The sequence below is a fragment of the Rhinatrema bivittatum genome, chromosome 5 (assembly GCF_901001135.1).
Source record: "Rhinatrema bivittatum chromosome 5, aRhiBiv1.1, whole genome shotgun sequence".
Classification (NCBI taxonomy): Eukaryota; Metazoa; Chordata; class Amphibia; order Gymnophiona; family Rhinatrematidae; genus Rhinatrema; species Rhinatrema bivittatum.
The window spans coordinates 342,260,068-342,276,208 of NC_042619.1; the positions used below are offsets into that span (position 1 = coordinate 342,260,068).

The window sequence follows — 16,141 nt, forward strand, 5'->3', positions numbered from 1 at the left end:
TACATAAGAAGATGCCACGCTGGGTCAGACTGAGGGTCCATCAAGCCCAACATCCTGTTCCCAACAGTGGCCAATCCAGGCCACAAGATCTCAGACAGTAGATTGCAAATGTTTTCAGGATCACTGATAGATCTGAAGGATATTAATATATTAACAGAATGCAGTGGAATTTTTTTTATTAAGAAACAGAATATATGTATTCTGTTTCCACCCACTCTGTACTATTTAGGGAACATCATTACCTGCTGGCTTAACAGATGAACAACAGCATTTAGGAAGGAGCTTTCATTATGCCTCTTTCTGCCCAGGATCTACCTTGCTGTCTGCTGGTGTGAAGATGCGAAGGCCCTTAAGACAACTTCTTGCAGTGTCTTTTATAGCCAGCTCAAATGCAGGGGGGCCTTGCTGTGCGGGTGAGCATGATGTGTGGAAATGTCATTTTGGCTTGTCCCTCTCCATACTTGTGTGTGTGGGAAATTTCAGTTCTCACACAGGGTGCCCATTAGCTTAGATGCGGCCCTGAGTGTGATCAGTAGGCAGGGCCCCATTAGTGCAAAATACACAGCACTTCCTCCACCTTCCTTCCGGCCTGTCTTATTCCCAGGCTGCCTGAGCCAGGGAGAGCATGCAACGAGCACCGGCTGTGATTCATCCCGAGTACTGACAGCAGCAGCGGAAGAGCTCTGGCAGCTACACGCAGCAGCCAAGGTAACCAACTGAGCCAGCTGCCTGCATCACATTGACTTTTCCCTTCCCCTGCACGGTTATAGGGGGTACCTGCTCCTTGCGATGGTTCATGTGTGTCTCTATTTTAAAATTTGGAAGAGAGGCTGGTGGGGTGCTTTCCTATGGTGCAGTGGTGGTCCTGCAGGTTTCACGATATGAAAACTAAATAAGGTTCCTGAAGACTGTATATGTGCCCCCCCCCAATGTATTTGAAATTTTCCCTATGCCAGGTAAACATGAATCACCACAGAAGAAACAATTAGGTGTAACCTAGCAGGTATTAAGACCTCATCCCGGTCCTCTAAACCACATCTTGCTCTTTGTCCCCTGAAATTCCTGATTGGCAACACCTTATACCCACTGCAATGACCTCACAAATAATAACCACTTATAACTTTTATTGGTAGATAGTCAATAAACAGAACAGAATCAAAGATTATAATAAACAGAACAAGAGGAAAAAGTGACACCAGGATCTTAGCTGCAGTGAATTCACAAATAGCTCAGGGAAGAGAAAAGATTTCAGGGCACCCGCCCTGGGTCATGCAGCCAGCCGGAATGATGTGTATAATTACACCAGGTAATACATAAACCAAATCTTAAAGATGATGCACAACGGAAATAGTTTAACTTTTGAGTACCCAAAAGTGTACCCCCAAATCACCAGTCTTTTATGGGTGCACCCAAAAATAACAAAAAAACCTATAGCAGTTCCAGGAGAAAGTTGTACAAACGTGGCCCACACTGATAAGCTGAATTGTAACCCTGATTTCAAACCCTGTAGAGGGTGAAATCTCTATTTCTGGGAATTGTTCCACATCAGTTATCTTTCCCACACAGTGGCAGGAATTCATGCATTATGTCCCTTTTCCCAGGGCTTTAGAGAAGCAATTCTCAACCAGTGTGTCACCAAGCACCAGCAGGCATGACACGCACCTCCCTCTCCTCCACCTCGACACGCAGACAATTTTTCCACTAACACTGTTGTTCCTGCCCAGGCTATCAGCACATTCAGATGGGCGCTGCAGCAGTGTTAGTAGAAGCCCAGCAACTGCAACATGGATTTTTCTTCTTCCCACCCTGCGCCCAGAAGTGATGTTCAATGTAGCATGTGGAAAGAACAAAGGGCCATGCTGCATTCAAAGGTGGTAGCAGCAGCACTGGCCTGGAGCAGCCACTGACGATCCCAATAGGAGCAACGCAGTCCAGAGTAAAACGAGGATCAGCCAGCAATCAAGAAGAGGAGGTAGAGCAGCATTAGCTCCCGTGGCTGATGGGACTCTTCTTTCTTGGGCCACAGGGGCTGGAGAAGGCAGCTGCAGCTGCCATGTTTGCTCTGGGAGGAAGGGGGGAGGAAGTGAGACAAGAGAGTGAGCCAGCATCTGTGTAAGAGAGAATATGTATGTGATTGAAAGCATGTGTGTGTAATTAAGAGAGAGAAGGCATGAGTGAGAGAGACTGATCAGGCAGGTGACTACTGTATGTGAAAAAGAGTCTGGTTAGGGAGGTGACTGGTTTGTGAGAGAGATAAACTAGTGTGTGTGCGCGTGGGTGTGCATGAGAGACTGGTCGGGGATGACTGGTGTGTGTGTGTGTGCGTGAGAGACTGGTCGGGAGAAGACTGGTGTGTGTGTGTGCGTGAGAGACTGGTGTGTGTGTGTGCGTGAGAGACTGGTCGGGAGAAGACTGGTGTGTGTGTGTGTGCGTGAGAGATGGGTCGGGAGCTGACTGGTGTGTGTGTGTGCGTGGGAATGCGTGAGAGACGGGTCAGGAGCTGACTGGTGTGTGTGCGCGAGTGGGTATGCGTGAGAGACGGGTCAGGAGCTGACTGGTGTGTGTGTGCGCGTCGGTATGCATGAGAGACGGGTCGGGAGCTGACTGGTGTGTGTGTGCGCGCGTGGGTATGCGTGAGAGACGGGTCGGGAGCTGACTGGTGTGTGTGTGTGCATGTGTGTGCGTGAGAGATTGGTTGGGAGCTGTCTGATGTGTGTGTGTGAGAGACTGGTCGGGAGCTGACTGGTGTGGGTGTGTGAAAGACTGGTCAGGAGATGACTGGTGTGTGCGCGTGGGTGTGCGCGAGAGACTGGTCGGGAGATGACTGGTGTGTGTGTGTGCGCGAGAGACTGGTCGGGAGATGACTGGGGTGTGTGTGTGTGTGTGCGCGTGGGTGTGTGTGAGAGACTGGTCGGGAGATGACTGATGTGGGTGTGTGAAAGACTGGTCGGGAGATGACTGGTGTGTGTGTGTGCCCGAGACTGGTCGGGAGTAGACTGGTGTGTGTGTGCACGAGAGACTGGTCGGGAGATGACTGGTGTGTGTGTGTGCGCGAGAGACTGGTCGGGAGAGGACTGGTGTGTGTGTGTGTGTGCGCGCGTGGGTGTGTGTGAGAGACTGGTCGGGAGATGACTGATGTGTGAGGGACAGTCATGTCCGCACAACCAGTTTGTCTCTCATACACCAGTCATATCCCAACCAGTCTCTCTTACACACACCTTTTTGACCAGTCTCTCTCTTACACAGTCGCCTCCCCGAGCTGTCTCTAACACACACATCTCCCTGATCAATCTGTCTCTCACACATACACACCAGGTGCTATATTTCTGTTTACATTCTGCTCCCATTTCTTCATTTTTGTACTGCATGCAGAGTGGCTTTTTCGGATTTCCATTCCAGTTTGTTTCCATATTTATAACGTGTGGTCTTTCTGTACTCAGTGAAGGTCACTTCTGTGTGTGTGACCAAGGTGAGATGTTATCAGCATGTAGGCATTTGTATCATTCTTATTCACTGTTTTTTTCAATAGGTAATGCACTGGTGGTAAATTGCTGTCTTTTCATATGTAGGACTATTGCACCCGGTACTAGGGAGAGTTTGTGTTGCTGTTACCGAAAAGATACCAGAAGTATCTTTTTTGTATGGCGAGTTGTACAGAGAATGTCCTAATTCTGCTTTGCAAGCATTGTTGGGAGGTCAAAGAGGTTCCTGTAGATGCAGAGTGTATGTTTATATTTATCCCCATGTGAGAACTGTCAGGTGTATCCTGACAGAAAAAATGGTTGAGAACCAATGGTTTAGAACAGCAGCTCTCAACCGGTGTGTCTCCTGCTGGCCTGGCTGCTACCCCTACCCCAGTGAAATAGGAACTCATCCTCCGCCTGGAATACCGGGCAGAATGCAGCAGGAGAGCTGGAGTCAGTGGCACCAGCATGGTCTCTTCTCTCCCCTCCCCCCCCCCCCCCAATAGCCTGGAAGAGGAAGTGGTGTGCCGTGGCTGCACACGCGAGAAGACGACCATTCTAGTGAGGCCAGGATCAGCCCGAAGAAGAAGAGCGTCTCAGAGCAAAAGAGGAGCATTGTCAGCCCCTGCGGCCAATGGGACTCCTTTCTCGAGGCCGCAAGGGTTGGAAGTAGAGGAGGCTGCTGCAGTCGCTAGTTCGGGGTGGGGGGGGGGTGGGGAGAGAGAGTGAGAAAGCATATGTGTTTGAGATCCTGTGTGTGTGTGTGTGTGAGAGACATAGCATGTCTGTAACTGATTGATTGAGAGCCTGTATGTGTAAGTGTGTGATTGTAAACCTATTTGTGAGAGAGAGAATGTGCGCGTCTGATTGAGATCCTTTGTGTGTGAGAGCGATAGCATGAATGTAAGTGTATGACTGAGAACCTGTATGTACAAGTGAGAGAGATCATGTGATAAATGGGATGGAACAGCTCACCTATGAGAAAGGACTAAAGAGGTTAGGACTTTTCAGCTTGGAGAAGAGACGACTGAGGGGGGATATGATAGAGGTGTTTAAAATCATGAGAGGTCTAGAACGGGTAGATGTGAATCAGTTATTTACTCTTTTGGATAATAGAAAGACTAGGGGGCACTCCATGAAGTTAGCATAGGGCACATTTAAAACTAATCAGAGAAAATTATTTTTCATTCAACGCACAATTAAACTCTGGAATTTGTTGCCAGAGGATGTGGTTAGTGCAGTTAGTGTAGCTGTGTTTAGAAAAGAATTGGATAAGATCTTGGAGGAGAAGTCCATTACCTGCTATTGATTAAGTTGACTTAGAAAATAGCCACTGCTATTACTAGCAACAGTAACATGGAATAGACTTAGTTTTTGAGTACTTGCCAGGTTCTTATGGCCTGGATTGGCCACTACTGGAAACAGGATGTTGGGCTTGACAGACCCTTGGTCTGACCAAGTATGGCATGTTCTTATGTATGATTTGGAGCCTGTGAGTATAAGTAACAGAGAGAGCATGTATGTCTGTGTGTTATTGAGAGCCGGTGTAGGTGAGAGAGCATGTGAGTATGGGATTGAAAGCCTGTGTGTAAATTTGTGATTAAGAGCCTATATAAAGGGAAAGAGAAAAAGCATGTGTACATGTGTGTGATTGAGAGCCTATGTAAGTGACAGAGAGAGCATGAGTATATGTGCGTGATTGAGAGCCTATGTAAGTGACAGAGAGAGCATGTGTATATGTGTGTGATTGAGAAGCAGTGTGAGAGAGAGCGGAGAAAGTTGCAAGGAAACAATCCCTCCTTCTGCTAATTCAAAACAATCTCAGGGCACCTAGATATTAAACATTCCCAGGTATGCAGAGCAAAGCATTTTTTTTATCCTTTTTTACTATTGGGTCTTTGGGTCTATTTTGAAATATTTTTTTGGTATCCAGAAATTTTTTATATGAATTTTTAATTGGATATTCCATTCATCAGCTGTTTTGAAATAATCTGTTCTTTTTGTTAGTATGGTTTTACTATTGATTTTATAATTCTTGATTTGTTTTATAAGGATGGGTGATGTTTCTCTTTTTCCTTTGTTGCACTGCATACAGAACCTCTGGCTTGTTGCGGTTTTCAGTTCAGTTTTGGTCTGCATGTTTCTAGTTATGCTTTATGGTCTCTTTATTCTTTGTTAGGTGAGAGTCTGCACATGTGACTGAGGTGAGGTATTCTGCTGGCGTGTAGTTTCTGTGTAGGGCTCTATAGCAGCCTGGCTTGGTCCGTTTTCCTAATAGGAGGTGTATTGGTGTCTTAAGGCCTGGTGTAATATTTTCAGTGTTGCTTTTTCTTAGGTAAGGTGGTTAATGTTTGAGTGCTGGAAATTGGTGCTGTGCTGGTATGGGAGGTTTACTATTTATACAATTTCCGTACAGAGTACTTATCTTTCCCTTGTGTCATTCTTAACAATAAGACCAATCTTACACATGGTGTACTACAAGGGTCCTTCCTGTCCTCTACACTATTTAATATAACTCCTCCCCCTCTGCCATCTCCTTTCAAAACTAGGCCTTCCCCATTTTATATATGCTGATGATGTTCAGATCCTTATACCTGTAACAGACATTACACAAAGCAATTGATACCAGGAAAACCACCCTCGCTGATATCAGCACCCTGATCTCAAACAACTTCCTCGCACTCAACACTGCTAAAACAGAGGTCCTCCTCATCTCACCACACAATACACAACAACTGACTCCCCTGTTGCTAAACACACCCTCTTCCAACATCACATTTCCTCAACACATACGTAGCCTCAGCATCACCCTTGACAATCATTTTGACCTCAAAAAATTCATCAACACCACATTAAAAGACTGTTTCTTCAAATTTCACACCTTAAAAAAAACCTTAAACCCCTCCTACACCTTAACGACTTTCGCACAATACTCCAAGCCATCATTCTATTGAAAATAGACTATTGTAATGCCATGCTCTTGGGCTTACCCAAAAATGCAATACAACCCCTTCAATTGCTCCAAAATGCCACCGCTCGAATCCTCACTAATGCCCATAAAAACTACATTACCCCCATCCTCAAGCATTTGCACTGGCTACCTGTCACATCCCAAATCATATACAAATCCCTCACTCATATCCACAAATCCCTTCACAACAATAATAAGCACTGGTTTAGAGAACACCTCACCTTTCGTACCACCACCAGACCCACTAGAAACCAATATCTAGCAACTTCACACACACCCTTACCCAAACTCACAAAGTTTTGTTCCACCAAAGACCGTGCATTTTCCATAGCTGGTCCTACACTATGGAAGAACCTACCATCTACTCTCTGCCAAGAATCATGCCCAAAAAAATTTAAGCAGAGCCTCAAGACATGGCTCTCTAAACAGGCTTACACCTGACCGTCCGCTTCTATTTCCTATCAACACTCTCCGGGTCTTCACCCATCCACTCCCCAGCCTCGCGCTTCCCCCTGTATCCCGCCCCTCTTAATGTATTCCACTCTTCCCGTAAATGCCAGTTTTCTCCCTCTGTTTCCCCATGCCTTTTATCCTCACCCCTTTACACTTTCTTCCCACGCTATATCTCCTATATCCACCTAGCAACAATGTTAATTCTTTGTAAGTGAATTGAAATTTGAATGTCAATTGTAACCTCCACTGTAAATAAGCCGTCTCCATTATAAATAAGCTGCCTCTGCTAAAACGTTCTGTGTAAACCGAGTTGATTTGATCTGTATCAAGAAAGTCGGTATATAAAAACCCTAAATAAATACAATAAAAAAACTTGATTATCAATTGTATGTTTCTTATAGCCCTTAGACACTTAATATACAGCCTTGTAATCTATACTCCAAGTTTGCTATTCCGTGCCCCCCCCCCCCAACACATTAAGTTACATTTGCAAGTTCATTTGTTCATTGTAAAGCCTGCTGCTGCTTTTTGTTCCCTGTTAACCGATGAGATGTTCCCAACGACTATCGGTATATAAAACCATCTAAATAAACAAATGTTATTTCCGCCGTGAATTTTAATGAGCAGAGTGTGAGGATGGGGAAAAGGTTGAGAACCAGGGATTTAGAACAGTTCTGCACTGTACTGCAAGCAGCTCAGCTCTCTTCGGAGCACCGGGAGGAATAAACCCCCTTTTTAGGGAGTTGGAATCTCCGTAGCCCAGTGCCAGACTCCCGTGGAAAGGAGGGATACCTGCCTCCGTCTCGCACCGGTTAAAGCCCAGCCCTCCAGCTCCTGGGCTCTGGCCACCTCCCTCCTTTCCGGTCAGAGTCGCCGCTCGCTCTGAAAACAAACCGGAAAGGTTCCTGTGCAGGCTCCTCCTCCCTCCCTTGCGATAGGCTGAACACTCGCTGTACGTCCCTTGAACACGCTGACTCCTCATTGGTTCCGCTGGCAGATGATGCGCACCCCCTTCAGCCAATCCCTGCCGCGTTTGATTCAGGCTGGCCTGCGCTTCCGGGTTTGCGCTGCAGTGCACTCTTGCAGCTGCTGCCGCTGTCAGCCGGGGTTTCACGTGCGATAGCTCCTCTGTCGCTTCGCTGCTGGGAGCCGCGCACTCACTCGGTACCCCACAGATCGGGGGGTGTTTTTTTTAATTGTCTGGATCGCCGTTGCTCCGGTCCATACTTATTAACTGTCACAGGGCTGCATTGTACGGCCCCCACACGAGGTAAGCTCAGGGACCTGGGACCCTGCCACAGATGTGACTTTAACTCAGTAACTAAGCCTTTCCAAGTCCAGTCCTTTAAAACAATCCATGAAAGTGTCCCTCCCATCTTCAATTTCACCTACAATTGAAGTCGTTGAAGATCATGCAAATATTACTCTGGGAAATGTATAAAGGTTGGTTCCAAGATTAGACAAAAACTTGACCCATGCAGCTTCTTAATTTTGTAATTTTTTCTATTGATACTAGAACCAAGCTGGAGTAGCATGAGACTAGACTAAAAGGGCTTGATGGAACATTAGCTTTACTAACATCTTAGGTATCTTCCTTATAAAAGACTTTTATCAAGGGAGGCTTATTTCTATCTAATCAATTTGAATTACTTTTTTTTGAATACTCCTGTTACTAGGCTAATGCCAGCTTGGATGCTGTTTAAAAAGTGTGAGGTGTTGATTATTTCTGAAGAGAGAGTGCCTGCATTATCTAAGATTTATTATCTTCCTAGGAAAAAGGTTTTCAGTGAAGAAAGATGGATATTTTGCCATCTGAGAGCCCTTGGGTATCTATTCTGGAGGCTTCAGGGGATGATATACCTACCAGGAACACCCTAATTGTCTGGTTTTGTCCAGAACAGGATAAAGACCTGGTATTTAAAAAAAATAATTGAAATTATTTCCTTTTATGAGCAGAAGATTCTGGTGTTTCAGGATGTCTCCCAGCAAAACAGGCTCGGAGGAGCAGTTTCTTGAGGCAAAGAGTGTTAGCCATTGGGGCTGCATTTTCTCTTAAATTCCCATGCAAGTGTGTGATTTCTTATCAAAATAGTGAATTTATTTATTTTTTTAACATCGCTTGGCTAGTTGTTTTTTTTTTTTTTGGATAAAAGTAGTGGGAACTTAATATGAAGAACAATTCACAACCCATGAAACCTTTGAAGTGCTAGCTGGCTCAATTTCTTTTTCACCTCAGCCTTCCTAATAATAGTTTTTCTGAATAACTGGGATTTCTTTTCTTTTTTTCCTTAACTTCCCCTGCTTAATTGATGTGGGCTTGATAAAGTGTTATTTATTTATTTTATTTTATTTAAAAACTTTTCTATACCGTCGTTTAGTCGTGTACCATCACAACAGTTTACAGAGAGGCACATACATTCATGTTTGGGTAAAAATATCTAGCAAAGTGCCAATAGCATTTTGGTTACATGTTTTAATAATATTAGTTAAATGATAAGTGACATGGATCTTGTCCATTTATATGGTTACTAGGGTAACCATACAATTATTGTACTTTATACTGAATTTCTTTAATCTTAGTAGTTAAGTAGGAGAAAATAAAATATGCAAATATGCATCTGGTGACTTTTGTGCTGTGTGTTGAAGTTCATTTGCCTGTTCATTTATATTTCTTATTCTCTGTTCTCACTGTAAAATGCTTTTTTTGAAAAGCCAAGTTTTTAAACTTTTTTTGAAGAGTTTTAGATCTCTCTGTAATCTTGTGGCCCGAGTATTGCAATACGGCAATACGATTCGAGTGCAGGAGGTCGCTCCCAGACCCCCGCTGGACTTTTGGCAAGTCTTGGGGGGGTCAGGAGGCCCCCCCAAGCTGGCCAAAAGTCCCTGGGGGTCCAGCGGGGGTCCGGGAGCGATCTCCTGCGCTTGTGATGTCGGGGGACAGGAACCAAAATGGCGCCGGCGCTACCTTTGCCCTGTTGCCGGCGCCATTTCTATTAACGCACCCGTGGCCCGAGAGTGGAAGATCACACTGGGACCCCCCCACTGGACCCCAGGTAATTTAAGACATTTTGGGGGGGTTCGGGAGGGTGGGGGATTTATTTTAAAGGGTCGGGGTGGGTTTTAGGGTTGTTTTAGTGTGCCGGTTTTCCCGCCCTCCCCCGATTTACGATTTAAAAAAAAACAAAACCGCGACGATCCGATTCCCTCCCCCCCAGCCAAAATCGATCGTTAAGACGATCGATCACACGATTCACATCTCTGAAGCATAGTGCTGTGTTTAACCAGTCAGCTTTTTCTTCGTTGATTGGTTTGTGAATCGTGCAGAGTGTTTTATATTGTACTCGTTGTTCTATTGGTAGCCAGTGTAATTCAGCAAGTGTTTGAGTGATGTGATCTCTTTTGGTTTTACCAGTAAGTATTCTGGCAGCAGAGTTTTGTAAGATTTGTAGTGGTCTTATTGTTGAATACGGTAATCCCAGAAACAGTGTGTTGCAGTAATCTGTGCTAGCGAATATAAGTGCCTGTAGGACTGTTCTAAAGTGTGCTTGGGTTAGCAAGGGTTTTAGCATCCTGAGGACCATACGTTTGGCGTAGCCTTCTTTGACTTTTAGCGATATGTGTTGCTTAAGGCTGTTCCGTGTCAATTATTACTCCTAGGTTTCGAGCTTTTTCGGCTAGCTCTACTTTCTGATCATTCTTAAGTTTGATGGGGTTTTGAATCAACTCAATGATTTTTTTGTGCAAGGTGTATAAATTCTGTTTTTTCTATGTTAATCACTAATTCCATTTGGTTTCTTCTTTCTTTGACTATTGCTGGTGTGTGTGTGTGTTTGTTTGTTTGTTTAGGAGGGGGGAGTAGTGCCCCATTCCAAAAATCTATCTTTTTTCTGAACATCCAGCTTCAGTCTTCGCATCCTCTATATAAGAACCTCTCTGTTATACATAAAACTATTCACAACAGCAATATGAACTGGCCTCCGTCTGCACGCCCCCAAGCGCCCCACTAGAACAGCTTACAAAGGCACCCTACACATCCCCTCTCACAAGACCTATCGTCTGACATCCACAAAAGAGCGAGCCTTCTCTATAGCAGGACCTACCTGCTGGAACTCCATGTCTCCAGACCTTCATCTTGAGACATGTACTCAAAAATTTAAAAAATAGCTAAACACATGGCCTTCCCAGAGTAATTTCTTTGCCCACCGTAATTACACCGCAAAGCTCAACGCCCCCGTCAAGTCCTCCCACTCCTCCCTATGCTCCACCTCCTCCCCTCCACCTCACCTAGCGTCTCCCTCTTTCCATCCCCCGCTCCCCCTAGCCCCACCTGTTACCAGCGGTCGCTGCTTCTTGTAAATAATCCCTGCAATGTTTGGCCTCAAGCTCTGCTTGCACCCTCCAAGCTGCTTCCTCCCTCCCAACGTTCTCTCTTAACACAAGTTATATGTAAACCGACATGATGCTCACTCGAACACCCCCCCTGTTACCAGCACTCATAGCTGCCTCTACTAACGGAAAATATTACCCGCAATGTTGTGGTCTTAAGCTCTACTTCCCCCTTCCTAGTTGCATTCTCCCTGTTCATTCCTCTGTTACCCTCCTCCAGGTCCATCCCCTTAGACTCATCTGTTTTCTCTCACTCCATTAGACTCATTCCTCTGTCACCCTCCTAAAGGCTCACCCCAGTTTCATCTCTTCTCACATTCCCCCAAGCTAAACTCCTTTAAGCTCATCCCCTACCTCATCTTCTCTGATACCCTCTTCCAGGTTTTATCCCTTTTTTCTTGCTTCTCCTCTCTTTCTCCCCCCCCCCCCACTCCCAGTCAAGGCTTATCCCCTTTCAACCCTCCTCCTCTCCTTTTGAAAAATATCTGTCACTCAGTCCAATCAAACCCAGTAGGAGGAGGAGAACAAAGATGCCCCAGACCATCATTCTTCTCTGCCACCAATAGTAGTAGCAGCTATAATGAATGATGGGAGAAGAGGTCTGGACTGGTCACAGTAATTAATCTGGGTGTAGGACTGCTACATTTATGGCCCTTGCAGGCAGCAGGGATGATTGTGAACAGGCCCAAAACATTCCTTCCCCAGCCTGATGTTGATGGCAGTGATATCCAGGGTGAGGTGGAGAATATGAGTGGTGATAAGAAGGTACCTGCTCCATGCTCCTCTCTTTTATCAGCTGGCTGCAAGCTCATGGAGGGCGACTGACTCCCTGCTCTGCCCGTGCCTCATCCAGCAGGCACACATGACTAAGAAAGCACAGACTTGTCGTATGTGTCAGCTGGCCACATGCTGTATGTGTGGGAGTTTTTGCCTTGCGGACATACTTGTGATCTCATTTGGAGTTAGAAACCACAGTGTGGGAGCCATTGACCTATTGAGTGTGGAAAGGAAGGACTCCGAAGAACTTCCAGAACTTGAGACAGAAACAGATCCTGAAATTCTTGGACTTTCTAGAATGCCTGCATTCACATCTCTGAACAACGAGGCGGTGTAATAGCTTAATGTGATGCAACACAGGGATCCTAATATTCTCCAGCCTTTCTCTTCTAGCAAAGAAAACAAAGAATAGTAGTTCTGATGAGACTTGTTTTCTGGGAATCTTTCAACAGTTTGATGATCCAGTGCAGGCTTTCATGAGACTTGTATGAGACCTCTCCAGGAAAATTGTTTTGACCCTTATTTGGGAGGCTAGATTGCTGGATACTGATATCCAGAGGAGCTTCTGCATAGCACGGAGGCTAAGGACATCACTGATGCACTGGGTTATAGGGGGATTGTTTAAGAAGGGCTGGGCCAATCTAGATAAGGAAGTTGTTATCCAGAGCCTTAGACAAACTGAAGAGGCTGCTTAAGAATGAGGTGGAATTGTAGGTTAAAGCCCTTAATATAAATTTCATTATTGCTGTAAGAGCTCATAAGGCCACCTTTCTTTCAGCATGTCAGCACTCTAAACGATGCTACTGAAAAGAGAGGAAATTGTTATGAAAAGGACTTGTGAGACTGTTAGTCTGCTGTGCATTCGGTGGTATCATTTGAACAGGAGGCTGTTAGTAAATCAAGGTTGACTGTGGCCATCCTGCTTCTGTTTTTATGTGATAGCAAAGTTCTTAGTACATGCAGCCTATTGTAAGGGCCACTTCTGGGATACTGTTTGCGAAGGTGCAAATTTGCTGTTTCTCAGCTTGAAAGTAACAGGTAGCAGAACAAAAGGTTTTAGCCCTGCCATAGTACAAATATGAACACAGGCAGTCTCTCTTCTCATAGAACAAAAAAAAAATGTTTGAGGAAGAAATAATTTTGTTCCTCAGTAGTGGAAGATCCGCCTTTAATAGTTCCTTCTCTGGAGTTTGTTCGAAAGGAAGAGGAGGTCCTCATATCACAGACAGAGAGAGGGGCACGTTCTGCCTCAGAAAGTAGGGGACAATAACAAAACTTCTTCCTGGTCTGTGAGAAATCAGATGTTGGCAGAGATGGATTGAGGATTTTGCTGCCCTTGGCACTGCTGGTGCCGTCACCCCCTTCCCATTCCTGGATGAGGGACAGCAGAGCAGAAAAGGCAGCAGCTTTCTGTGCTCAGCTGTATCTGCTCCAGCCTCACCTCCTCTTCTCGTGTAACTGAGGTTTTTCTTTTGTTTTCTTTTGATTGCTGTAGCCTCACCTCTTTCCTTCTGTTCTCTGCACAGTGGCTGGAATAGAGAGTACAGCGGTTTTTCTTTGCTCTGTTCTTTTCAGCCTCACCTCTTTCCTCCTCTTCTCTGACTGGGACAGCAACAGAAAGAAGAAGGCTGTTCTTTGCTGAGTAAAATTCAGCAAACCTAGCAGGCAGCAAATCCTCACCTGGCCTGCTGCCCTAGGTACAAGCCTAGTGTGCTTATTGGCAAATCCAGGCCTGGATAGACTGTAGTCCTGGACATCAAAAGGATTAGCTCATAGAGGGGACAAACGTAGTAAAACCCGCGCCAAAACCGGTGCAGTTTTTTAGTGCTAACTTTTAATACCACACGTTAAAAACATGTGGCCAAACTCAATGCTATAAACAAATTTTATGCAAATGAAACAGACACTAAGAATCCACGGTAAGCACAAAAAAGTGCCACAGCTGGCATAAAAACAGGCACATGTAGAAAACCTCAATAAAACTGGCGGTAAAAACTGGCACTAGTTTGAAAAATGCTGCAGGATTCCCTTTTTGTTCACTTTCTAGTTTAGGTTCCTGAAAGAGCGAAGTGGGTGTTCGTGGCTGTGGAGAGAATGGAGTATGACAGAGGGGTGTGAGTGGGGGAATTGATGAGCGTGACAGAGGATAGCTACAAAGGTTAAAAGTTTATATCTGGCATTTTCATTATTTAATAATCCAAAAACAAATGAGAAATACTGCACGTATATATCTTGACAATCCAAGGGAAAAGTGCAGTCAAACTTTGTGAAGAATCCACACAGAGTCAGAAAATGATGTTATTAAATTTTTAAATCAGTATGGCAACGTCACGATTCAAAAATTGCATGACATCCAATAGACCCCCGACACGGTCCCGTGTTTCACCGTGCGGCTGCATCTGGAGGGACAACAAAGAGTTTAAATGTCTACAATAAAAAAGAAACTAAATTGTGGAAACAGAGAACAAATTAGGAAATTGCTTACGTATTTCATAAATTTCTTTGAACATACCTTAATCGCAATTCGGTTCACAAATTAACCGGGAGTGCACCAGAGCAATACAGCAAACAGACCTGTAAAGCTGAAGAAAAAGGCGCGAAAAAGGCTAACCAATCAGGAAATGGTGAGTAAAAACGGACCTGATAGGAGACGACGAAATGCTAACCAATCAGAAGTTGATGAATAGAAAGGACCTGGCAGTAGACTGTGAAAAATGATTATGTGAAAACACCTCACTCAATTTCATTATTTAAACCAATTTCATTATTTAAATCAAAGCAACTCTGCATATCCCCTCACCCAAAGACTCTAAACTAAACTCCACTAAAGCCCGTGCACTATCTTTAGTTGCCCCCACCCTGTGGAACAAACTCCCCCCCTCTCTACGTCAAGAAGCATGCCCCAAAAAAATTCAAGCATGACCTGAAAACTTGCTTATTCAAACAAGCATTCTCTGAACAACATTCCTCCTTCCCATGACACCCTCTCCCCTCCAACCCCTCAGTTCTACTAGCGTAATGCGGCACAATAAACGACTTCCCTGTAAGTAATGTTCTTGATTTGTCCCTTACTGTACATCCGCCCTCTTTTATCTGTACACTGTTGAAAATTATTCCCTTCCAGATTTCCTTTAATACATGCCCCCCTCATAACCAGTTAATTGTTGCTTTTTCTTATACCTGTTATTTATTAATTGTTAAAACTTTACCTATACCTTTTTATCCTTTAGTTCCTTGTTATACTGTAAAGCCTCTGTTGCTGTTGTGTTTCATGTGAACCGATGAGATGTTCCCAACGTTCATCGGTATATAAAAGCCTCTAAATAAATAAATAAACTATGCAAAGAGTATATCCATTTTTGTTTCCTACGGACTAGAATTTCTGAGAAATTACCACCCCGACATGGGGGAGAAAGAACGTCAATTACACAAAATTTGAGATCTGAAATATTTGAAAAAGCAAGCCAATGAGCCACTAAGGGAGCATTTTCCCATTGGTCATTTAAACTAGAGCAATACTCAGTGATTCTTGTTTTAATCATATGGGTAGTTTTACCAACGTAGATTTTTTGACAGGGACAAATAATGATGTAAATAACTCCGGATGTGGTACAATCTGAATTGAAGTGTAATGGAAAAGGTTCCTGTATAGATGGATGGCTAAATATGTCCAGTGACAATGAATGAGGGCAAACTTAAAATGATCCGCAAACACCATGACCCTTAAAGGTGTGTGTAGGAAAACTAAGTGGAGATAACTTTGAGTGTACCAAAAAGTCTCTAAGACTTTGTCCACAATGAAAAGTGAATCTGATCGGATTTGAGAAGCTCTGATGCAAAGAAAGAATTGGCCAATGGCGGCGAATGATGGACGTGAGGGCGGTGCTATGAGTGGAAAATGGTAAAATACAACTGATTACCCCTTCAGAGGAGCGCGATTGGGGTAAAAAGAAGGAAATCTCTATTCGCATATAAGGCGTGTTTGAAGGCTTTTTTTTAGAAGTGAGACGGGATATCCCCTCACTTTAAATCGTGCCATCATTTGTTGAGCTTGAAAATGTAATCAGACTTTGTTGAACATAAACGGCGA

The 16,141-nt window shown here is 44.4% G+C and overlaps 1 protein-coding gene across 1 annotated transcript in view; it reads left to right on the top strand.

Moving 5' to 3' along the window:
* Positions 1-7,933: 7,933 nt before the first annotated feature.
* The window catches only part of MBNL2 (muscleblind like splicing regulator 2), a 218,886-nt gene continuing 210,678 nt past the window's right edge, over positions 7,934-16,141 (top strand). Inside the window, exon 1 of the mRNA XM_029604468.1 lies at positions 7,934-8,158. The gene's annotated coding sequence lies outside the window, so the exon portion shown is untranslated. The remainder of the gene's footprint in view (positions 8,159-16,141) is intronic.